We start from the raw sequence: 25,738 nt of genomic DNA on the forward strand, positions 1-25,738 counted from the left end.
TAATAATAATAATGTAGCCAGGCATAGTGGCACATGCCTTTAGTCCCAGCACTCGGGAGGCAGAGGCAGGCTGATCTCTCTGAGTTCAAGGCCAGCCTGGTCTACACAGTGAGTTCCAGGACAGCTGGGGCTACAGGGAGACCCTGTCTCAAAAAAGACCAAAAAAAAAAAAAAGTAAAATTATTTCTCAGGTAAGTAGGTTTCATTTTACATTTAAATAAACTTTTGAGAAATTTTAAGCATCTTGACCTAATGTGTTTCATCAATTTCCTAAAATCTAGAATAAGACCAAGTGTTCTGGAGCTCAAGTGTTCTGCAGGTCTCAGCTTTCTTGCTCCTCTCTCTTCTGCACACCACTTGTTCCAGCTGGTCAGAAAGAGCCTCTTGCCATGCTATTATTTGTTCTCTCAATCCCAGATGCATGGGAAATATTGTGCAGAAAATATTTCATTATTTTTCTGAAAATTCTATCATTCTATTCTTCAAAACATTTAAAAAGCCAATCTCTTCCAAGAGATCAACCCTAAAACAGTCCAAAATTTGGAGCTAATTTAACATGACTTGAGAGTGTTTCAGCCTTACTTCTATGTATCTTTACCCAATTTACCCTCAAGTATGGAAAAAATCTTCCTTTAAAAGTTTTAGCTTATTTATTAATTTTTATTTTTTTATTTTATGTGTATGAGTGTATTGCCTGCATGTGTGTAAGTGCACCCGTCTTGTGCAATGCCCATGGAGGTCAGAAGAGGGCATCAGATTCCATGGAACTGTAGTTTCAGATGGCTGTTGGCTGGGAATCAAATCCAGGTCCTCTGCAAGAGTAGCTAGTGCTCTTAACCACTGAGCCATCTCTCCAGCCCTAAATTTTGTGGTTTAAAAAGATAGAATATTATCTTTGGTGTGTAAACTGGTTTGAGTTGGGTGTGACTTGAATTTGAATTGTACACATATATGTGTGTATATATATATATATGTATGTATATATGGGTATAGATATAGATATATGCCTTTTTACAGTTAAGTTCTTTCTAGTTAAAACCTCTACCTATTAACATTTTCTATTTATAAAAGAGATGTCTCTTATTCCCTCTTCTGCATAGCAGCTGTTCAGTTAGAACATAATTATATCTTAAGATACCATTGCCCTTTTTTGGTCCAGGTTATGCTCTGATTCCTTCAACTTTTCCTGGAGCAACAAATTCTTTCTCCGTCTTTTGGTTAAGATCAAATGATGTATGTTTTCTGGATATTTCTTCACCTTAGTTGTCCTCAATTATTATCTGTCTTAATGAGACTCCCATAAACACAAAAAATGTTCCATCCCACAGTGAACTGAGACTTACCAAACCTCTTTCCAAATACTTGAGGCCCTGGCTTGATCCAGTCCGGAATTTTCAGGGTGATTGTAAGAATAAATCTTGTTGAGTTGGATCTTTGCAGTAAAGAGCAACTACAGTTGATGGCCACTTCCCAAGTCAGGGTAGATCAGAAGTCAGGGGCAATCCAGAGTTCTCTAGGGGAAGAAGCAGTCCAAGAGCAAGAAATAGACCTAAAGCAAAGAGGTAAAAATGGGTGAAACTGATGGCTTAGAGCTGGGGAGATGGCTCAGTGGGTAAGAGCATTTGCTGTGAGCATGAGGATGAATTTCATCCCTATCACCCAGTTCAAAAGCAGGGTGGAGCCCTATGCCTGTATACCAAGCACTGTGACAAGCAGTTACCTGCTCCCCTGCCTCCCAAGTCTAGCCAAAACAATGAGTCCTACATTCAGGCAGAGACTCTGTCTCAAGGTAATTAGGTACAGAGTGATAGAGCAGGACACCTGAAGTCCTCTGGCCTCCACAGGGGCAGAAGTACAGGCACTTGGGAATTCTACCCCCGACGCCAAGGCCCCCGCCCCGCGCGCGCGCACACACACGTACCCACATAACGTTTTTTTTTTTTAATTGAAGTCTTGCTCTGTTTGTGGTTTCTGTCTTTCAAATAGTTCTTGTGATAGTAAACACAGGGGGCAGTGCAGGAGGAGCTGCATCCTTAACATTCTAAAACAAGTTCAGGGAGAGAAAAGTGAGAGCTGCTGGCATAGGACAATTGTTGATTTAATATGTTGATTAATGTGTCCCCAGGAGGCACTTTTTTTTTTTTTTTTTTTTTTTAGGAATGTAGCTTACCAAGGGCTCAGCAGAGACTGTGGCCCACCAGAGCCCCCAGGTGTCTTTTACATATGAATGGTAGCTATTACCAATGCCATTACCAATATACCATTTTGCACTTAACAGACTTTTGTCCCTTAAGCATAGACATGCTTATTTATGACAGAATTTCCTTTCTTCTCTGTGTATTCTACCTAGTTTAGAAGTTAAGAAGTTTAAGGTTATTCTCACCTATTTAGGGAGTTGGAGGCCAGTATGGGAATGAGACCCTATATCAAGGAGGAAGAGGAAGAGAGAAGAGGGGGTGGAAGGAAGGAAAGGAGTCAAGCGCTTTAAACTCAGATGCGCTTGTGGTCCAGCTCATCATTTTCTGGTTTTCTGAGCTTGGGTAAAACTGCTCAATATTTTCTTGATTAACTTTTTTTTTAAAACTAATCATATTGACTTTGGCCTAAACTTAGTCATTTGCTACTCATTCACTCAACAAATCTGTGCCTCCCATGTACCAGGACACCATGTTGCATATCCAGTGACTACCCTTTCTGACGTCTTCATTAAAACACTGATAAAGTTGTTGCATAAATTAGGTTTAAGTACCCTTGAGTATATCTCTGAAATCTAGCTTTTTCTCTGAAAGAAGTAGATAGAAATATATTAATGAAAATCAAATATGATTGTTGAACCTGATATAAAATAGAGTAACATGAAATAGATCATAGCCCCCCACTTTTATTATTATTATTATTATTATTATTAATTATTGGCAGTGCTAGAGATGGAACCTAGAGTCTTGCACATGAGGTGTTAAGTGCTCTACCACTGAGTCCTTAGTCCACAGCTGTACCACTCATGAGTTCAAGGCTAGCTTGAGCAGCATAGGGAGATCCTATATAAGAGAAACAAACAAATACATCATATGGGGCAGACAGTATACTCAGGCTCAGTCAGTATGATTCACAGAATAACAAGAAGAAACATAGACAACATATTTTCCTGAAGAACATATCTTTTGGGTTTGTGGGGCTCCTTTTAAATTACTATTTTTAATAATCTCAAACTAAGAGCCACCTAATAATAAAGAAATTAACTACAGTATATTAATTCACTGTAATAGAAATAGCAATGAGAAAAGAACTAATTAGTTATTCTCAACAACTTGGATGGATCTCACAAAAGAATGTCAAACAAAGGAAACCACACATAAAGCAGTACACATTAAATTATTCCACTCATATAAAATACAAAAGCAAGTAAAAGTCATGTATGCTGTTAAGACTGGTCTAGCAATTATTCTTGGAGGAAGCAGTAACTGGAAGAAGAGATTTGCATCTTTTCCTTTCTTTGATTCAGTGCTGGAGACTATACTTGTTAGGCAAGTGCTCTACTACTGATCTTTATTCCCAGCTCTGGTTTCTGTCTTGTGGTAGCAATTCATGAACCTGGAGTTGTCATCATTTAAGTGACTGACTTTTTCATTGTGCTGTAAACTGTAATCCCAGCACTCAAGGTTGAAATATGTTAAAAATAAAATCCAAGGTCCAAGGACCCCATCGGTATCATACAAAGTACAGGCAGACAAAGTGAAAGTAACTCAGCAAGGCAGATTTTACTTTTGCAAAAGGGTGTCTTATGCAGTCTGTTAGCTCTAGCAAGCACCATGACCCTGAAGCTTGGCAGAATTTTTTGCCAAAGGCAAGAGTGCTATGTCTTTTCCCCATTGGCTGGGGTCCAACCTCACAGTCTTTTCCTGTTTCAAAGAATCCATACTAAAGGAGAAACATTTTATTGCCCCAGGCCATCAAGCTCAGGAATGCTCAGGGCCTTTCCTTAAACAAAAGTCTTACAGGGAATGGTGGGATTAAAAGATTAGAATTCCGCCTGGTGTCCTGGCACAGGCCTTTAATCCCAGCATTTGGGAGGCAGAAGCAGGTCACTTTGTGAGTTTGAGGCCAGCCTGCTCTATTTAGTGAGTTCTAGGACAGCTGGGGCTACAAGGAGACCCTGTCTCAAAAAGACCAAAAAAAAAAAAAAAAGATTAGAATTCCTTGTCATAAACCAAGTTGCAAATTTTACAGGGTTTGGAAAAAAAAAGACTAATATTTAATGTTTCTTACAAGTAGAAGAATGTTAAACTGCATCTTTAGCTACATAGTGAGTTTGAACCAGCTTGGGCTACATGACACCCTGTCTCAAAAACCAAAACAAAAGACTTTCTTATTAAAATAAGATTTGGGGGCTGGAGAGATGGCTCAGCGATTAAGAGCACTGACTGCTCTTGCAGAGGACCTGGGTTGAATTCCCAGCACCCACATGGTGGCTAACAACTGTTTATAACTCCAGTTCCAGAAATCTAATTCCCTCTTCTGACCTCTGCAAGCACTGCATGACATGGGTGCACCTACCTACATGCTGGTAATACACTCATACACGTAAAGTAAAAATAATTTTTAAAAGTTAAAAAAAGATTTCAAGGCATAAAATATATATGGACATATAAAATGAGCTAAAACATACATTTTCTAAAATCAGCAGAAACGTCAACAAATTCATGATTAAATTAGAAGTGATTACTTCTTGAGTTCCTTAGTCAGTATCTTTATAGCTTCTCAGGCCTAAAGTGCTTTTTGAGATTGGTTTCAAGGCCCGAGTATCTGGCAGTCTTTCTGTAAGACCAGCTGTCAACTACTGAAAAACAAGCATGCTCTGAGTTTCACACTGTGTATCAAGTCATACCATTCTATAAAAGGAATACTTGATTTGATCTTCAGTGGCCAGGATCTGGTGCCCGGAAGGTGATTATATGATGTCCGGTATTTATATCAACCTCAATCACTCACTGTCCATCAAATAGCTCTAATAAGATGCTCCAAGCCCTCTATTTAATTTCCATGAATTACTTGTTGATTATCTACACTGCAGATTATCTGCAATAAATTTTCTTTGTCCCAGGCCAGCTTCTTCATGTACTCTTAGATCACTTTTCCTGCTTCCCAGCTGGAATGTGCAGCAGAAAAGCCAACTTCACTTTGATGTTGGTTTAAGTTAGTGGTTTTTCAAGTAGTAGCCATCTTGTCTTAGCATGGGACATTTGACAATGTCTATAGACACCTTTGGTTGTCACAGTTGTGTGTGTGCATGTGTGTGTGTGTGTGTGTGTGTGTTTTCTCTCTTAGAAGCCAGGAATACTGGTTATATAATTTACAAGATAGCACCCATGATAAAGAATTATCCAGTTCAAAGTGTATATAGTATTGAAGTTGAGAAGGCTCAGTAGAAACAAAGATTAAAATAGGGAAGCAATTTGCAATTAACAAATATATTTTAACTTGAAAGATACGTGATATGAGGAGTTATCCTTTGCTTTAGAGCCTCTGTTCCACAGGTACTCTTCATTGATCATGAGAGTGGACATTGAATATACATTTATGAACCCCTTTGCTTGTCTTTTAATTGTTATTTAAGGATTCATAGTTTTCAAATTAGGATGATAGGACAGTTTTCTTTTCAAATAAGAATGTCTAAAACTGGTCATTGTAGTGACTGGAACATGTTTATAGGCAGTAGAAATTCACATGAAGGATTTCTCAGAGTTTTGACCAGGGTGTGGAAAGTATTCTCATTGTTAGATCCTTCGGGCTATATGAGTATCAAGTATGTGGACTTTTAAAAAAAATTTTATGTATTATTTTTATTTTATGCGAATGTGTGTATTGTTTGCATGTAGGTAAGTGCACCCGTGTTGTGCAATATCCGCTGAGGACAGAAGAGGCTGTTGGATCCCCTGGAACTGGAGTTATGGGCAGTTGTTAGCTGCCATGTGGGTGCTAAGATTTGAATCTGGGTCGTATGCAAGAACAACCAGTATTCTTAACCACTGAGCCATCTCTCCAGCCCCAGTATCTGGCCTTTTTATTTCTGTGTGTTCATCCAATTTTTTTGGGGGGGGGTCTTTTTGAGACAGGGTCTCCCTATAGTCTCCCTGTATCCTAAGCTGGCCTCAACCTCACAGAGATCTGTCTGCCTCTGCCTCTGCCTCCCAAGTGCTGGGACTAAAGGTGTATGCCCCCACTCCTGGCTACATCCCATTTTTATATATTTCATATGCATATCAAAGACCAATTCATTATCCTCATTTGACTCTGTTGAACTGACTTACTTGCATGCTCAGTTCTGCATGACTGGACAAATTCTTGGCATAAAGTTTATTTTCTCATCCTCATACTAAAAGTGTGGTTAATTTTGTTTGTTTGGCTTTTGCTTTTTTAGTTTTCTTAAGACAGGGTCTCAGGTAATCCAAGCCTACCTTGAACTTGCTGTATAGTTGAGGCTGGTCTCCAATGCCTGATTTCCTGCTTCTATCTCCCAAATTCTGGGCTTACAAAGGTGTACCACCACATCCAGAAACTGTAGTTAATACTGATTATTAAAATTTTTATTACATTTATTTATTTACTTACTGTGTGTGCATGCATGCATGCACGCATGCATGTGCCACAGAGTTCAAGTGAAGGGCTCAAAAAACAATTTGTAGGAAAAGATGGCTTTCTCCTACCACGAAGGTCCTGGGACTTAAACACAGGTCATCAGGTTTGAGTGCCTTTACTCAATGACCATCTTGCCATACCTAACTTAAATTGCTTTTCACATTTCTTTCAACAGTGAGCTTTCAATGCTCTCAAGTTTCCATTTGATTTGACAACTCTTGAAAAAAAAATTTTTTTAATGAATTCACTATTACATTTTATTTGGGAAAATAAAGTCAATGATTTGCCAGATTGTGAGCAGGATTCCTATACAACATTTCAACTTGAACCTTCAGTGTCAAGGGTCAGGTCAAAGGGTTCATTCTTCTATTAACTGTCTATCTAGGACTGTGGCCACATGGGGTTCAGAATTTAAACTCCTAGTTCTTTTGTTCCAGGATTTTTGCAGGAACTCTAAACAAAACTGGGAGATCCTAGTAGGTCCAAATTCTTTCAGTATTTAACTAGAATGCATTCCTAAGAAATGTGGAGTATAAGGAAGAAGAGCGGGGTCTTAGACCTAAAATGCTGCCTTTCAAATAGTAACATATTTGACTTAAAGCTTCCAAACTGGGAGAGACATGTGAGCTATTCTTCTAAAACTTGAGCACAACCCTGGTACTGTCCGCAGATCCTGTGAACTCTCAAGTTGAGTTAGAAGGATAATTGACTGATTTTTTTTTTTCTCCAGAATTTCCAGAAAGCTGTTGATTTCAACTTGGAAAAATGTGTTCAAATATGCATCATAACCTGCACTTCTTGGTGACTCTGTCTGTAACCAAAATAGAAGCAAAGGGCCATGGTTATCATTACTTCACAAGACTATAAAATAATAATGAAAACGAGAATAATTATCATGAAAGGTCTATTAATCAGTTTTCTAAACATAGCAGAAAATCAAAAGTTGAAAAGTAAACATGACGTCCTTCTTAAGTAAACTCATAGTTGGAATGTTATGAAATAATTTTTTATAACACAGGCCTGGTATGTAAGAAATCCCTATACGGTAATATTGAGCTCATGTCATCAAATTCTATAACCAAGGTGGGTAGCACCGTGATCTGGTATGAAACAGACATTGAGTCAAACCCAGATTCTGTTCCTTACTAGCTAGGTGGTCTTTGATCAACTACACAAACTATCCAGCTGTGTTTCAGTTTCTTCATATTCAAAAAAGGAGAAAATAACAGTACTTATCTTTTGGAAAAATTAAAAGACATATTACATATGAAATGCTTACCCAGCTCCTCAATAAATATATGCTTATGCTCATTATTATTTGTAATTACTTACTTATTCTTGTGGTTCTAGAGATCAAACCCAGGACCTCACACATGCATGTTAAGTAAGCACTCTACCACTTATATTTATTATTATATATCAAGCAAGGACATGTTTTAGATACCTGGCTAAAGAATATAACTTAAGTCTGAGAAGATCATGATAGTTAATAAGTTTCGTCCAATCCTAGGGATAATCCATAATAAAAATATTTACCTCCTTGTATTAGTTTTCCATTGTTGTGATGAAACACCTGAGTTAAATCATCAAGTTGCAAGAAAAGGTTTATTTTGGCTCACACTTTTGGAGATTTCAGTCCATGGCTGGTTGGCCCATTACTTTTGGATCCGTAGCAAAGCAGCCCATTATGATGGGAGCATGTAGCAGTAAAAGTGCTTCTCATGGCAGCCAGGAAGCAAATAAGAGAAGCAGGCTGGAGTTCCAAAACCCTCTTCAAGGTGCATCTCCAATGATCCAACATTCCCCACTAGGCACACCTCTTAAAATTTCCACCATAGTCCAGCAGAACCATAGACTTGTGGACATGCCTTTAGCACAATACCTTTGGGGACACATAGTCAAGCTATATACAGTGCTCCTATGTCTATGTTTTTATTGTGGTTCAATGCACATTCATTACTGCTTTACCATTCTCAGTGTGCACTTCAGTGTCACTAGTACATTTACACTGTTGTAAAACTATCACAGTATGCATACTTATTTTATATATGTAAAAATATAACTGTTTTATCATCTCAAACAAAAGTCCTGTACCCATTAAACAATAATTCTAATTCACATTGTTTTAAAATGGTTATTTTCACCTTATTTTATTTTTGATGGTGATACTGAGGAACACAGGCTTTGTCCTCAGGAAAGCTTTCCTCCAGCCCTACTGTCTTTTTAAGATTTTACTTTTTACTTTTGTGTGTATGTGCACATGAGTTCATGTATCTCCTCTGTGGAGAGGAGAAGATGGAGTCGAATGCCCTGGAGCTGTAGTTATGAGCCGCCTGATATGGGTCCTGGGAACTGAACTCAGCTACTCTGCAAGAACAGTATGCTGAGCTAGCTCTCCAGCCCGTTTTATCTTTTTACGTAAAAGGAAGCATATTTCCATTTTAATATTATACACACATCATCCTCACTTAAAAATTAGAAAATATACATAAAAAATTAAAAGTGAAATTAAATCATCTAAAACTTCACTGTCCACAAGTAAATAAAAATCAATATTTTTGTATCTAGTCACTAACTCCTCTTGCAAACATATATGTATATATAATTTAAAATATAAATTTAAGTTATACATATAAATAAATTATTATTACTCAACCTTTAAACACACACACACACACACACACACACCCCAAAACAAAACAAGAACCCAAACAGGATCTTGCTGTATAGCCCTAGCTGACCTGGAACTCGCTATGTAGATCAGACTGGCCTTGAATTCACAGAGATCTGCCTGCCTCTGCCTCCTGGCTGCTGGGATTAAAAGTATGCACCACTAGCCGGGCGTGGTGGCGCACACCTGTAGTCCCAGCACTTGGGAGGCAGAGAAAACAGAAAAAAAAAAAGTATGCACCACCAAACTCAGTTTAATATTATTTTCTGAATATTAAAAAATCCTTTTATTGGCTAAGCAGAGTTCAATAGAAGTGATGAATGACTGTGGAAAAGAGAAACACAAAGTAACTTCTGTACTTGTAAAAGGCTTTGATGGGGACCTAGTGAGGGGAAAAACCCAAATAACTTGTTTTTATGAAGACCACTTCATCTGAATTCTAACTCTTCCTCAATCTGTCACTGTCAGAAGCCTAGGATTTACAGACACAGTTCCACCCCATGCCTAATTGTCATTCCTTGGAGATTCAAAGTGAACAGAGATAAAGGAAAATCTTTTAAAGATACAGCATGCAAACCAAAATGAACAAAAATGATTCCCCAAAGGAAGGGAACACGGTGGGAAAAGGGATGAAAGGAGACTTTTCCAAATGTACCCTTTTATGTAGTTTGGCCATGTAAATTTATAAATGTTTCACTTATTAATAAAATTTGAAAAAAGCAATCTATAAAAATTTAATGCAAAGTGGAGCAAATGAATCAAACTGGAACTGAAGTGAAGGAATGAAACAAATAGGCTTTATTACCAGTCACATAAAAAGACACAACTAAAAGGACACAAAGCAAAAGAATCATTTTAAGGGTACATTATAATGGAATGTATTCTGGGGACAGTCATAGACTGTATCCTTAATTGTTAGAGGTGATTTTGCCATTATCATTTCAAAACTATTTAAAATATGTTCTTGGGCTAAGGAAATGGCTCAGTGGGTAAAGTGCTTACTGCACAAGCATGAGGACCTGAGTTCAGATTCCCAGTACCCATATGAAAGCTGAGCACAGTGGTGCATGTCTGTAAGCCCTGAACTTGGGGGATAGAGCCAGGTTGATTCCAGGAGCTTGCTGGCCAGCCACTCCAGCTGGAACAGTGAACTCCAAGTTCAGTGAGAGACTGTGTCCCATAAAATAAGTTAGACTGAGGGGCTAGAGAGATGGTTCAGCGGTCAAGAGCACTGACTGCTCTTGTAGGGGACCCGGACTTGATTCCCAGTACCCATATGGTGGCTAACAACTGTCCATTACTCCAGTTCCAGGGGATCCAATGCCTTCTTCTAATCTCTGTGGGCATCGCATGACACAGGTACACTTACACATATGCAGGCAGTACAATAATGCATGTAAAATAAAAATAACAAATAATAAATAAAAGTTGGAGTGTAACAGAGGGAGACACCCAACATTGACTTCTGGCTTCCACATATGCACATTCAGGCATACCTTTCTGCCCTCGTGTGCACCCCTCCCCCACTAGTTTAATGCAAATGAGCAATATATTGACATTAAGAACAAAGACCTTCTGCATAAAAGATACAAGTAAAAAGTCAAAAAATGTAAGGCAAAAAACTGTACAGGCATACCCTGTTGTAATATTAAATTTGAACCAGAAACACTATTACTGTAGTCCTTTCCTTTTCCTATTAAATATAGACAGTCCTAGACTTGACAGTTTGACTTCTACTTTTCAATTCTTCCGTGATGTGAAAGTGGTATGTGTTCAGCAGAAACCCTGATTCTGAAGGCGGATTGTCTCCTGGCCTAGAGAAAAGCTGCACAATTACTCTCATGATATGGCTCGGCAGTGAGCACAGCTCCCAGGCAGCCACAAGATCCTCAGGGTTTTGAAAAGCCAATTCTCTACAGTGGATTGTGTTGGCAGGTTTTTTAGATATAGGTATTTGGCAAATTAGATAAACTATCCAGCACTTTCTTATAAAATAATCTTTGTGCTAAATAATTTTCCCCACCTGTGGACTAATGACGTGTTCTGAACATGTTTAAGGTGACTATCATTAGGTGAAGCTATGATGTTCAGTAGGTTAGGGGTATTAAGTGCTTTTGGACTTCATGATACTTTCAAGTTCTGATGAATTCAGGGAACATAATCCACTTTAAATTGAGAATCATCTACATACACATTTCAGCACCGTCAACTGCAAAGGCAATGATAACCCAGGAGCAATGATGAAATCAATTATTTTTTTCATTTATTGATTTTTATTTATGTGTATGAGGGTTTCGTGTGCATGTATATAAGTGTGCCTGTGTGTGTAATGGTCAGAAAAGGGTGATATATCCCCTGTAACTGGAATTAAGGAGGATGTTAGCCTCCATGTGGGTGGTGGGAACCCAACCTGGGTCTTCTCCAAGAGCAGCCAGTGCTCTTAACCACTGAGCTATCTCCCCCAGCTCCTGAAATGTTTTTGATTCAAGCAACAATTGTTATTGGATGAAGTGGTTGGAAGGCTGATGGGTACTGACCACGAAGAATATGGCTGTTAGCACATACCAGTCAACCTTCAGAAATGGAAAACTCAGATGTGGGTGCCGTCCGAGGCTCCTCAAATACCCCTGAGGGTAAACAGTTGACTCTAAATCTGATCAGGCCTTTGGAGACAGCTTTCATTTATCCAATTCAGGAGATAAAAGAACAAGTTCAACAACAGGCCAGAAAGTTCACATTCCCAGGTTGCCATTTTATTGTTTGTTGTTGTTGCTGTTGTTTGAAACAGGATCTTGATTTATAAGTCAGGCTGACCACAAACTCATAAACTTTCTGTCCTAGTCAGAATTACAGATTGCTGTCTTATTTATTTTTTCCAGTTTTCATAGGCATGTGTGCATGATGTGTGCATTTATGTGTGTTTGCATCTGTGTGACACACAGGCCGATGTCAAGAATCATCCTTAATTGTTCTTCTACTCTATTCATTGGGGCAGGATGCCCTGTCTCCATCTTCCAAGGCTGGACTTTCAAGCAGAATCTGAGGATCCGAACTCTGGTCCTCATGCTTGCCTGGCAAGCACTTTAACTGCTGAGCCATCTCCCCAACCCATAGACTGCTGTTTTAAAAACCAGAGCATCTCCCTTATGTGAAGTAGGGATGAATCATGCCAAAGCTTTTTAGAGAAAACTAATGGAAGTTTGAAACCCAATCTGTTAAAAATGTTTTTGAAGATTAAACAAAACATATAACAGATTTTTTAATCTAGAGTACTTCCTTGGCCTATAAGAAACTTCAGATGTTCTTTTGAAACCTTCCTTAAATATGTCGTTAGACATTGTAATTCATTTGTAGTAAAATTTCCCATTTCCCATAGTGATAACCTTAATTAGATAATACCTATGCCTATTCTAAGAAAGAAAATCTGATATATTAAACAAGTTCTTGGTTTGATGAGATATCTCAGCAGGTAAGGACATTTACTGTTAAGCCTAAAGACCTGACTTAGATCCCTGGAACCCACATGGTAGAAAGAGAGAAACAATTCCTAAACGCTGTCCTCTGACCTCCTTAAGTCTGCTCTGGCACGCTTGTAGTCCCCCCACAAATAAATGTTAAAAAATTTAGAAATACAAGTTTTCTAAAAGTTGCTTCACATAAAAATGGGTTGATATAGATTATGATTACATTATTAAAGTATTTAATTCATTTTCTCTGGAGCTCTAATATTACTTAACAGTAAAGCTACATCATAGCAATCCGGGGCTCCACTGGTATAAATTGCTGTCCTTCCAACAATTATATAAATTTCAGTGCCTTTATTTTTTTCTAGTTAGCAAACATTGCTAAGGATATTTGTAGAACTGAAATTAAGATCAGCACATCTTGACGTAATAAGCTTAAGAACCCTATGCTCCAAATCAGTCAACTATGATATATAGTTTTGGGCATAAATTTTAGAGGTTCGAAGACTGTTGATAAATTCAATTGTACTTTTTATGTTATAGATGGAAATTAAAATCTCAAAAGTTGCAAATAGATGAATCTGGAATGCTCCAGAAGCCTCTTCACATTTGCAGCAAAATATCTTACTTACCTTATAAATTATATCCTGTAAGAACAATGCTTTTCTATAGATGACAGCCCATTAAGATCAGGAATAGGCCTATTTTTAAAAAGGAGTACTGCATACATTTCCTTTTTTACATTCTTTGTGGAATATGCTCTGACAGAATAGAAGACTTTATAGAAATCATTTAACTGAGGAGGAAATTCTACTCTGCACAAAACTCTCATTGATGTCAGTGGGAGTTCTGTGAATGGAACAAATGTTGAACTTGACCCTGTTATGTTTAAACTGCCATCCTCGCAGCTCTTGGCAGAGCCTGGCTTCCCACTGAAAGGGGTTGTAGTCTGTGCAGGGATTACACAGCGGGTTAACAGGCTAGTTTTTCACTTCTTCGGTAGTGACAGATGAGACACATAATAACTTCTTTTTGGGCTATTACATACTTTTAAGCACAAAAACTTCAAATGAGGTGGTGTGAGAAAGTAAAAGGTACAATCTGTGAATGGAAATTTACGTTGGTAATGATTTTTGAACTACCTTCTCTTCTGGTGGCTGAGAACTTTCAATGAATTCTAAATACATTTAAAAAAAAGGAGAACATCAGAGATTAGTGGATCAACTTTGTTTGTCTGTTTGTTTTGAGACCTAGTGTGGTAGCACATGCCTTTAATATATCAATTTTGAAACCATGTAAAGGTGGAAGGAGAGAACTGACTCCATAAAGTTCTTCTCTGACCTCCTTATGTGTACTGGGGCAGAGGTACCCCCACCCCACATCCATCATGTACACACACACACACACACACACACACACACACTAACAATAATACTAATAATAGGAAATTTATGTCTTTATTTCAAGGTGAGTAACTAAATCAGGCATGTTGGCTCATGCCTGTAATCCCAGTGCTAAGGAGGCAGAGGTAGGAAGATTACCATGTTTGAGGCCAGCCTGGGCTATGGTAAAACCTTGTTTCAAAAGAACAACACACAAACGAAATAAAGAAGCAACTGTAACACCAAAATTGGAATAGGGTTAGGAGAAGGAGAAATCTGGTTTTAGTTATGATCTAGCACAATCACTTACTGCTGCAATCTTCCCCCTTCCCAAAAAATTGTATTATGGGCAGAAGGCCTTGAAGCACCTAGTTCTCACAGTTTTACTGAGGTACTTGAATAACACCATTAACAGGGTCTTATTTATAGTTGTCTGTCCTTGGTGGAATGTTTTTGTCCTCTTTCGTATACTTTATAAACTATATATTTACTACAGTGCAAACATATTGCCTTTATAACAAGAAGAGAAAAGGACCAGTTTTTGTTTCCAAGAAGAGAAAGATGAAGATATGGGAAGTATTTGGAGATGAAATTAAAACTCTTTTTGTTTTTATTTAACAGAAGATTGTGGATTATGTAAAAAAAATATCCCAAAGATTTAGAAGTGAAATGTTGGCTTACATGTGGTCTAGAAAATCCACTGGTACAAGTCCTCTAAGCAGTTTAAATGATTATATGTAGTTTAGTAGTGGGCACTTGAGTTCTGATCTCTGGTGGCTGAGTTCATATTCTAGCTCTGTGGTTTCCTAGGCTACATGGTCTTTGCAGGCAAGTTATCTTTTAACTAGCATCATAACTTAGTATTCTGATAAGAATGTATTGAAGAAAAGAAGGTAATAAAGGTCTTAGAGAATTGGATAGAGGGCAGGCTGTGCTGCTTGTATCAGGTGTAGATGTTTGGGCTCTCAGACACCAAATACTTCCCTAGAGAGCTGAGAAGGATACTTGGAAGTCATGAACTTAGGGGTCCAAGAACATTTTCAGAATGGCCTTTTGTTTTATTACTTTTCTACCCCAGAGGTTCCTGGACCTTCTTTCCTAGAGAAATCAAACAACTTAGGAATTGAATGGCCTGTAGCAGTTCTCTTTCATTTCAACTAATCCAGAGCTATTACACATGTATGTATTTTGCTGGAGCTAGAAACTGGGGACTTGTGCATGTTAGGCAAGTGTTCTACCAGTGAACTATATCTGTAGCCCTGATATTTTTTTCATTATAAATTTTAAAAGTACTATATTTAATATCATGTCATTTGTTTTTAACTTATTTAGCTGTTGTTTTGAGATAGGGTCTCATGTAGTCCAAGGGCTGGCCTCAAACTGCTATGTGGCTAAGGGTGACCTTGAACTCCTGATCATCTTATCTTATCTGCACCTCCCAATGCATGCATCACCATAGTGGCTTCAGGTTTTTTTTGTTTTTGTTTTTGTTTTTGTTTTGAGATAGGACTTCACTATGTAGCTCTGGTTGATCTGGAATTCACTATGCAGACCAGGTTGGCCATGAACTCACAGAAATCACCTGCCTCTGCCCCCCAAGTGCTGGGGTTAATAGCATGTGCTACCAGGCCAGCTCATTTGCAAATTTTTTAACACAATTTTCCCTTTCACATATACATCATATTGAAATCAATCCTGTTTTCTTCTTTAAAATGAGGATGTAACACTAAATTTTCCCTTGCCTCTAGTTGATCTATTTAGTGATTTTTAATTCTTTCTTGCTTTTCTCATACATTGTTTTTGACAAACTTATTTCAGTTTGCTAAAGAGATTTTATTTTATGGTGGCACATATCTGTAATCTCAATGCTTGGGAGGTAGAAGATCAGAAGTTCAAGGTCAGCCTTGGCAACATAGTAAGTTTGAGACACCCCTGGGCTATGTGAGATCCTGTTTCAAAAAATGAAAAGATTAAAGAGATGTTATTTCCATCTCTAGATCTAGGCTTGTTTTAGTCCTTTTTTAAAACATGATGCCGAGTCTAGCTTTTCTTCTGTTCCATGCAATCCCATATACCTTCTCTATTAGTTGTCTTGATAACAATCAGCAGGAAGCAAATTCAAGGTTGTGTGGAGTGAAAAAAGTCCACATAATAAGCAGAGACTTTTTCCTCCCTCTCCAACTCCTGCAGCAGCCCCTGCACTTGCCTCTTTGGATCATTCTACAGGATTTTCCAGCACCCATAGAACTCTGCTCTACCAGTTTTATAGAGAGAAGTGCTCAAGCCTAGGACATGAGGCATGATGCTTACCACTATACGACCAACTCTTCTAATGCCAGCCTTTTTGATTTGCCAGAACAATATGCTACCATCTCATCCTATTCAGCCCTTATTTGGGGGAGCCTAGCACAACTGTCCTTGTCGGGGATGCATTCCAGGACTCTCTGTAAATACCAAAGTCCCTGGGTGCTAAAGTCCCTTATATAATAGCCTGGTATTTGCATGTAACCTGCACACATTATCCCACATTCCTTAAATCATCTGTAGGTGACTTTTACCATGTAATAAAATGTGTACACTATGTAAATGGTTATATTGTATTGTTTAGGGAATGACAAGGAAACAGTCTGCAAATATTCAGTAGACATGCAATTTTCTCCCCAGATATTTCCAATCTGTGATTGGTTGAATCTTTAACTGTGAAATCCACAGATGCAGAGGGCCAACTCTATCTTAAAACCCATGGGTTCTAAAGTATATAAGCATTGGAATATGGGTAAACTATAGCAAATCCAACCCAGAAGCCTGGTGGTCTAACCTAGGGAACATGTCCACACAGGGGCTCCTGGTACATGCCCAGGTATGATGCTCTTTTTGGAGTTGCTACACAACTTTCTTACAGGTGTTCATGCAGAGTGACACCAGAAAGACTCTATATCTACATTCTGGAGCCATGTTTAAACCATTTTAAGTCCAGTCTGCTTGTCATCAGGTTGGTTTACTTCCCTTTCTGTCCACATCACAGGAGGACCCTGACAAGACTTAAAAGTAGTCATTATCCCAACTACAAGGAGAACAGCAGAGGCTGGTGAGGGGTTTCAGTCTTCCTAGGTTTTAAATGGGTTTCTAAGCCACATTAGTTATATGTGAATGAAGAATCAGCCTGACTCTAAGCGTTAAGGCCAAGAATGGACACAAACTCTGAGAACTACCCATTCCTCCTATGTCTCAGAGAACTGTGCTCCCAAGCCAGGTCTCATCCATACTTATATTCAAACAGTCTCTCCAACATGAATTGGGGAACTACAAGCTTGGATCTACCCTTACCTTATCAGAGAATCTTGCCCTTTGATCCCTGTGCCCAAAATATCTCATACACAACAATGTCAAGCATAATTCTCAATTATTCTCATTCCTTCCAATGAGAATAGAAATATGCATACTGCTGCTTTCAGGGCTTTGATATGCACACCCACAGTCATTCACTATCTTGGATGGAGAGCAAAGTGGGGTCCTGAGGAATTAAGGTCAGGGTACCCAGGTCATGAAAGAAGCACATAGCTCAGTGAGCTTTTTTACATTATAAAGAGTAACTTCTTAGTGCAAGGTTAAGCTAAAGTCATTAGCAAAGACTCGCTGCATATTGTAAGTCATTCCTATAGTCCCAACTGGACTTCTGTTTATTATTATTATTATTATTATTATTAATTTATTTTTTTGAGACAAGGCCTCATATAACCCAAGCTAGCCTGAAACTCACTATGTAGTTGAGGATGATTTTCCCAGGCCCCACCTGGACTTTTGAAGCCCTTTCATGTTTTTAAATGTCTGTTGACCCTTTATAGTGTGTATGTGTGTACTACCACACTTTTGTAAATAGTTCATTTGGTTTGTTATTCTTCTGGATTTAGGAGCTTTTATTAGTTATAGATATTAACTACTGTTTCTTGTTCCTTTTTTCTTAGACTGTCATTTATCTTTTGTTTATGGTGTCTTTTGCTATCAGGAGTTTTAAAAATTTAAGTAATTATATATGTCGAACTATTCTTTCATGTTTTTTGGGTTCCTCTGTGTTTGGATTCCTATGTGCTGACAAAGTAGTGGAATCTGACAAACACTGAAGTGGGAGAAACTGGGCTCTTCTTTTTTTTTTTTTTTTTTTTTTTTTTTTCTATGAAGTGCTAGGACACAAACCCCAGGCCTTACCCATGCTAAGCGAGCATTCTACCATTAAGCTATATCCCTATCCCCAAAGAACTAGGTTTTAATTACAGTTTTTCCACTAACTAGTATTGTGACTTCAGGTCAATCTTCAAACCTATGTTCCTTCACCTATAAAATACAGTTGAACTTGAAGGTAGACAACTTCTAAGGTCCCTTCCTGCTTATTTTCTGAGAATTCTCAGATTCTAATTTTAAAGGCTGGTTTTCTTTAAGTAGGCCAGACATTCTCTGTGAGACTAACACGTCTCATTTCCCTGTCAGCATTGTCAGAGTGGAAAATCTAGCTAGTACCTGAATTATCAAGACTATTAAAATTTTGGCCTCTACATTAATAACTTGAATTTTTACATAAAATATGATGATTTAATACCTGCTCCTATAAGTGATAGATTTTCTTTAAAAAGTAGACACTACATTTAATATAGAATTTAAAATGTGTATACTGTTAGTCACTTTTGGTCACTCAGACAAAATACTTGAGAAAAATAACTTAAGAGAGTAAGATGTATTTTAGCTCAGAGATTTCAGACCACTATCAGCTGGACCCATTGCTTTGAGCTAAGGACAGAATATCATGGCAGAGAGGGCATGTGGAGCAGAGCTGCTGGGAAGCAGAGACAGACAATGAAGAAGGGTTCAGGGGCCAGATATAACCCTTAAACTTACTCTCTCAGTGGCCTCACTCCAGCTAAGCCTCACTGTCTAGCAGTCTGTTCAGCAGTGGATTAACCCATTGATATACTTAGAGCCTTCATGACCCATCAACCCTCAGAAGTCCATCAGCTGGCAACTATACCTTTAACGTATGAGCCTTCGAGGGACATTTTTAGAACCAAACACTAACACAGACTATGGAACTGCTATGACAATGTACACTTAATGTGGCTCATGCTATTCTGTACCTGAAAATAATTATAGTTTGATTTATACGTTTACAATATGCTTTAATGCTCATCATTTCATTTAGCACGTGCAATAACCCTATAAAATAGGCAAAAAGGGCTTATTTTCCCCATTTTATAGGTCATGCATGTAAGTGCTAACAGAAATGCATGAACTTTTCTGAAACATGACCATATTGATGAGAAAGAATTTGTTAGGTTTCACCACTACAGAAGATGAAATAGAAATATCATTATCTACAAGGTAGAAAAGTGGACAGAACTCAAGTAAATGAAATAAAAATCAAGAATGAAAAAGATTCTAGCACTCAGGAGGCGGAGGCAGGAGGACTGTAGACTTGAGGTCAGCCTGTGCTACACAGAAAGATCACATCCTGAGAAAGAAAAATATCTGAAAAAGAAAAATGATTTGAAGATTACAAAGCAAAATACTTGAAAAACTCTGAGAACTATTTCTTCTCTATGCATTTGCTCTTCATGCACAAATATAGACCAATGTCCTTTGAAGGAAAGCAATGTTTCTATGAATGCTCTGGTATGCTGTATAGCAGGAAATGTGAATGATATACTCTATAAAGTTTTATATAAGAAAACAAAAAACTCAAATGTTACAAGAGGTAGAAAGAATTGAAACATCCACCATATAGGGAAACTGGAAAAACAAAACAATTAAAAGTAATTAAGAAAGCTAAAATATATAGCAGTCATTTAATAGCACAAAAACAGAGATTAGACTAGGGAAAAAAGCCGATACATTTAAAATTATGTTGCTATTTGGTTCAGCAGTTATGAAGGAACTTCAGTAAATTCCCAGAAAATAAATTTATCTGTAATACTCATAAGATTATTAAAGCATAGTCAGAATTATTTTAGAAAACCCAATTGAGGGTTATCATTTTCCCAATACTGATTAAACCAGATTTAGATGAGACTTTTCCAGTATTACCATTATGATATGACAGGCTTTGACAATACAGATTTATTCTTCTGAAATAGGGATGATACAAGGTTTAACTAGAAAATAAGTTTTTTTTTCTGGTAATATAGCTATTTTAAAATAGGACATGTAGTCACTAACACCTAATTGTGTTTAATGTCTATGTATTGGCTATATTCATGGTATTTTGATAATAGAATTTTTTAGAATAAAATGCAGTATCTTTTGCTTTTGTTTTGTTTGTTTTGAGACAGGGTTTCATTGTAGCCCCAGTTGGCCTGAAATTCCCTATGTAGACCAGGCTGGCCTCCATCTCAGAGATCCCGCTGCCCCTGCCTCCTGAGTGCTAGGATTAAAGGTGTGTACCATGCCTGGCTTAATAAAATGCTATATGAAAAAAATTTAATTCATGAAGTGTGGGTTTAACTGAGTAGGTAAAGAGCAATTTTGTTACCTAAACAAAGGTATTTTTCTGTTTTGCATAGAAGTACAAGCCTGCATGGAAGGGCAATGCGTAACACTATTTAGATTTTTGTTGATTTAATTTTGCTACAATTTGCAAAGAGACAATGCACATTGTAGTATGTTAGAAACAGACTATGATTCATATGAGAGAGGGGAAGTGGATCAGAAAGGGAAGGAAGTTGGAAATTATCAGTGTGACTATTGCCCACTAGGCCCAGGAAATTCGGGTTACATAGGTTTGCAGCCCCACGTAATTATTGATACTGTTTTCATTCTCAAGATGTCCTACTTTGGAAAGTACGCTATGGTGGCCTTAGAAATGATGGGAGCATGGTACATGTTATCAGTTCATTTAAAACTGCAATACTGGGGCTGGAGAGATGGCTCAGTGGTTAAGAACACTGGCTGTTCTTGTAGAAGACCCAGGTTCGAATCCCAGCACCCACATGGCCACTAGAAACTGTCTGTAACTCCAGTTCTAGGGGATCCGACGGCCTCTTCTGTTCTCTGCCGGCATTGCACGACATGGGTGCACTTACCTACATGCAAGCATAACACTCACACACATAAAATAAAAATAATGAATAAAGTATTTTAAAAACAACAACAACAACAACAACAAAAACCCACAGTACTAACCCTAGTTAACATGTTGAGTCTGCCAAGCAATGGGCAAATAAATGGGTCAAGCACCTTCCTAGCAGTATTTCACTTCGTATGCCTATAATGTATGAAGTAGTTAGTATTATCGTCCCTATTCTAGAAGTGGAGAAGCTCAAATTTATGCTTGCAGTTACTCAGTGCCCCAAATCACTCAGTAGCCATGTTTCTAATTCAATCATGTTTCAGAAGCCACATAAAATATCGATAGGCATTGTTTATATTCTCATGTTTAAAATTTCACAAGATGACTAGAAGAAAAATTAACTTTGGTGACACAAAATGGCTAGAAGAGATGCTCAGTGATATACAGCAGATTCTCCTTTTTCACATGTCACTTTTCCTGGTTTCGGTTACTTGCAGTCAAGTACGGACTGAAAATATTGCATAGACAAGTCTAGAAATGAACAGGTCATCCATGTTCAACTGTATGCTGTTCTGAGCCATTGATGAGCTCTCCTGATGTTCTGCTCTGTCCTGACTGGGACTTAAATCATGTATTCACCCAGTATACTCACAATGTATGCATTTCCTACCCATTAGTCACTTCACTTACCAGACTGTCCTATCTCAGTGCTTATGTTTAAGGAACTCTTACATAATAGACTAATGTTGCATCACATCAGTTATCTCACTATGTAGGCCCGATTGGCCTTAAACTTGCAGCAGTCCTTCTGCCTTTGCTCCCCAGTGCTGGGATTACAGGCGTGTGCTACCACACTTGGCTATCTAATGTAGGGATTTTATCATCTTCCATTAACAGAAGAAAAATGAGTGTAATACAGGATATTTAGAGATTACATTCATATAACTTTAAAAAATGTATTTATTGTGTATGTGCATGTGTATGTGCCACAGTTGTGTATGGAAGGTCAGGGGACAACTTGTGTGGGTTGGTTCTTGCCTTCCACCATGTGGGTCCCAGGGATCGAACTTAGGTCATCAGGCGTGGCAGCAGGCGCTTTTACCCAACTGAAACATCTCATTGGCCGTCACTTAACTTTTATTGCTGTATGTTTTTACAGTTATCCTATTATTGGTTGTTGCTGCTATCCCTTACTATGCCTAATTTATAAACTTTCTCACAGGTATGCATGTAGAGGAAAAACACAACACGCAGGGTTTGGTACTACATGCAGTTTTAAGCACTGACAGGGTTCTTGGAATGTGTCAGTTTGTAAGAAAGGACCACTGTACTAGTAGAAAAAAAGACTTCAAAACTTTTTCAGAAAGCTTTTCACCCATAGCATTCCCTGTGATTCCTACAATATTACTGAAATATTTGTCATGGGAAGGATGATTCTATTCCTGAAGTATTGTGAAAATCCCAGTTTTGGTTTCTGCAGGTACTGCCTCTTTGAGATAAGCAACCTTTTCTCACAGATTTGCTTCCCTGACCTCCTGCCCCACTCTATCAAGGGGCTAAGAGGGAAGTCAAAAGAGGGAAGTCAAATCTCTACTAAAAAACACTACAGAGTAATTTGACTTAGTTTATCTAAAGCTTCTAGACTTGGTTTTAATCTAAGTCTATGCTAGCCAGAGATGCATTTTTCCTAAACACTAATCTGATTTTAAAAAACAGAAAAAAGCAAAACAAAACAAAAAAACTAGTTTTAGATGACTAATTCTTTGTCAAGGACAGAGAAAAGAAGAATGAAAGATCATTTCAAGTTCTTTACCCTCTCCCTGGTGCTGAGTAGAATTGTTTGGTTGGCCTGGGGCAATGACCAAGGTATTTTTTTTTTTAAAAAAAAACAGTGCTGATGCCCTTTCTTTGGGTTATTTTTCTTGACTGACCTTGTATACGTTCCTTGGAATGCTGAAGGCCTTAAGGATGTTGTCCTTCAAATCGGTGGGTTATCTCCATCAGATGGTAGTCTTTTCCTCATCCCTGGCTTTGGGAAGGGGCATCCCAAAGAAAGATTCCCTGTGTATTCACAGAAGACAAAGCTCTGCCATCAACAAACATTAGCTTACTCTTGAAGGCAGTCTCAGAGGTCAGTTAATCATTACAGAATCACAGCAAGGCAGCCTAGCTTAAGGTGGGGCTTTAGTTCCTCGTTTAATCATAAATGAAAAGTTCAGCCCATCTGTAGTTCAAGGTCCTGTGGGAGGATTTTCAAAGAAAACTAATCTGCAAAGCATGGAACAGTAATGCCTTATAAGAAAGCCCAAATAGGAGATTCAGCTCTCTCTGTGTGTGCTGCTCATATGTTAGATCTCAACAGTCCATGATGAATGACAAAGATGAACATGTCTGGTTACTGAATATCTGATCATATAGTTGCCATTTCACAGAACAGAATTTCTGGGAAATACTTTATAAAGGGATTATTAAATAAGATTTGACAAAATAGATAAGTATCCTTTCAATTCTTGTAAAGCTTAGGGGTTTGGGGTACATCTGGGGGTTCACACATATGAATACATGGACTCCTTTTCAGTGCTTTCTTTAAAATTTTGGAATGTTATCATGGTTGTCTGGACTATACAAAAGAAGACTAAAAAGGCTGTCACTTTTGTGGCCATTCTTACTGAGTAAGCGGGTCTTATTTAACTGTTAATGGGGATCATTTTATTGCCTGTATTCCTCTCGTCTTCCTATAGCATTCCAGAGAATAGGACTAATTTCCTTCTATCTACTCAGCATCAGCATGTTATCTCTATTTCCTCCTTCCATCAAAAGCTGCTTTCAACAATCTGGTGAATTAGGTATAAATGACTATTAAGGCTTAAAATATTACCTTTCCCAGGATTATGGCTTTATGCTAGAGAAATAATCCCCGAGGGAATAAACTCTAATGGCAGACTTTTATGAGAGGTTCAGGGTCTTGTCTTAGTCTGAGTGGTAGTCAGAATGGTTCTGAGCACGAGTTTAAATCAAAAGGGCTAGGATCAGGGCAAGTCTTAGAGACAATCTGGTGTTACTTATCTAGGTTGGAGGTAGGTTTATTTGAATGGACTGTACCACACTTTCTCCCCCTTGACACTGGGAATCAAATCCAGAGCATTTGTACACTAGGTAAGTGCTCTACTACAGAGCTACATACAGAAACATATTTAATGGATCTTTAAATCTTTAAAGCAGCACAGGAATCCCGGGACTCAACGGAGTTTTCACTGGTATGGGAGATACTCCATCCCAGATGCTTGACAAGTGACCCTTTGTCACATCTGTACAGAACACTTGGGTTTTTTGGTACTGTCGTTAAGATCCATACTGACACAAGTTGGTAATTCTAGAATATCTGTCTGCCATTCCCAAACTGCCAGCTAATGTTCTTAGTGATTCATCACTGAAACGCTGGCGTAATCGTAAATATTCAACTTCTGCTGCATGCTAAGAAACTAATGCATGTATTTAACTCTAGCAGTTTTGGATGTAGTTAAAATGCTTCCACTTCCACTTCTACTCACAATGACTCGAATATCTTTAGGGTTATTCCAAACTGTTTTTCTCTGGCGCAGAACTGAATGTTAGTAAATAATTCTTTAGTGGACTTTATGACCTCTGTTCTTCGGATGCAAGCCAAAATTAATCTGTAAGGCATATAGCTCTTTATTCAAATTTGGTAATGAATAATTATCTTTGGAGTACGGAAAAACTGAACCAGTGGCTTGAGGGACCCAGAGGCTAATTACCATCACTGTGCAGTTAAATACAGCAGAGAGTGGGGGTGGAGGATGGATGCCTTGAATCTATCTATTCCATTCCTTCGGGTAAAACAAGGACGTCTTGTCTGCTAACATGCTTAAGCAGTAACTGTAAAAACTGCAATGTTATGGTTGAGGCTTTCTAAGTCGTATGTGTTGACAGAATGCTTAAGCCTCTCTCTGCAATAAACGCAAACCCTGCCAGGCAGGGGCCAGAGCAACTGAACGACAGCACCACCGAAGTCGCGGGTGCTGCAAGGCGAAGTCTCATTCCGGGTGCACGCAATGTTTCCTCTTAACAAAGGCACTGTCTTGAGGCACTTTCGCGGGCCATTCTCCCCAGTCAGCGCCAGCTTTGTTTCCCCGCCGGTGTGAGGTAGAGCCTCGGAGGGGTCCCAGGCGCGTCGCCCTTTGCAGTAAGCTGGGAGCAAGGCCCGGAGTGGGAAGCTGTACCGAGCTGTCGCGGTGGTTTCCTGCAACCTGAGCGTGCCATTAGAGGATGCTGGAGTGCCCCGGCTGAAAGAAATACCTGCCGCCTGGAAATCGCGCCTGGACTTCAACAACCTCTTTGCACCAATTACTGTCGTACAAAGAAACTCGATCGGCCAGGGCGGCGGAAGCCTCGCGGGCTCCCGGTCCCCGGGGCCATGGGCGGCTAGCGGCGGGGTCGGCGTCACCCGTCGCGTGCCGCTCGGCTGGGCTGGGGCTCGGCAGGGGCTCGCAGGGACTTGGCAAGCCGGCCT

General features: G+C 38.7%; 1 long non-coding RNA gene across 1 annotated transcript in view; it reads right to left on the minus strand.

Annotated features, from left to right (window-relative positions):
* The window catches only part of LOC115071355, a 34,359-nt gene extending 11,051 nt beyond the window's left edge, over positions 1 to 23,308 (minus strand). The window contains exons 1-2 of the long non-coding RNA XR_003850445.1: positions 23,139 to 23,308; positions 1,344 to 1,549 (exon numbers count right to left, since the gene is read on the minus strand). This is a non-coding gene — a long non-coding RNA (uncharacterized LOC115071355). The remainder of the gene's footprint in view (positions 1 to 1,343; positions 1,550 to 23,138) is intronic.
* Positions 23,309 to 25,738: the final 2,430 nt, after the last annotated feature.

The sequence above is a fragment of the Nannospalax galili genome, unplaced genomic scaffold (genome assembly GCF_000622305.1).
Source record: "Nannospalax galili isolate Female #2095 unplaced genomic scaffold, S.galili_v1.0 scaffold518, whole genome shotgun sequence".
Classification (NCBI taxonomy): Eukaryota; Metazoa; Chordata; class Mammalia; order Rodentia; family Spalacidae; genus Nannospalax; species Nannospalax galili.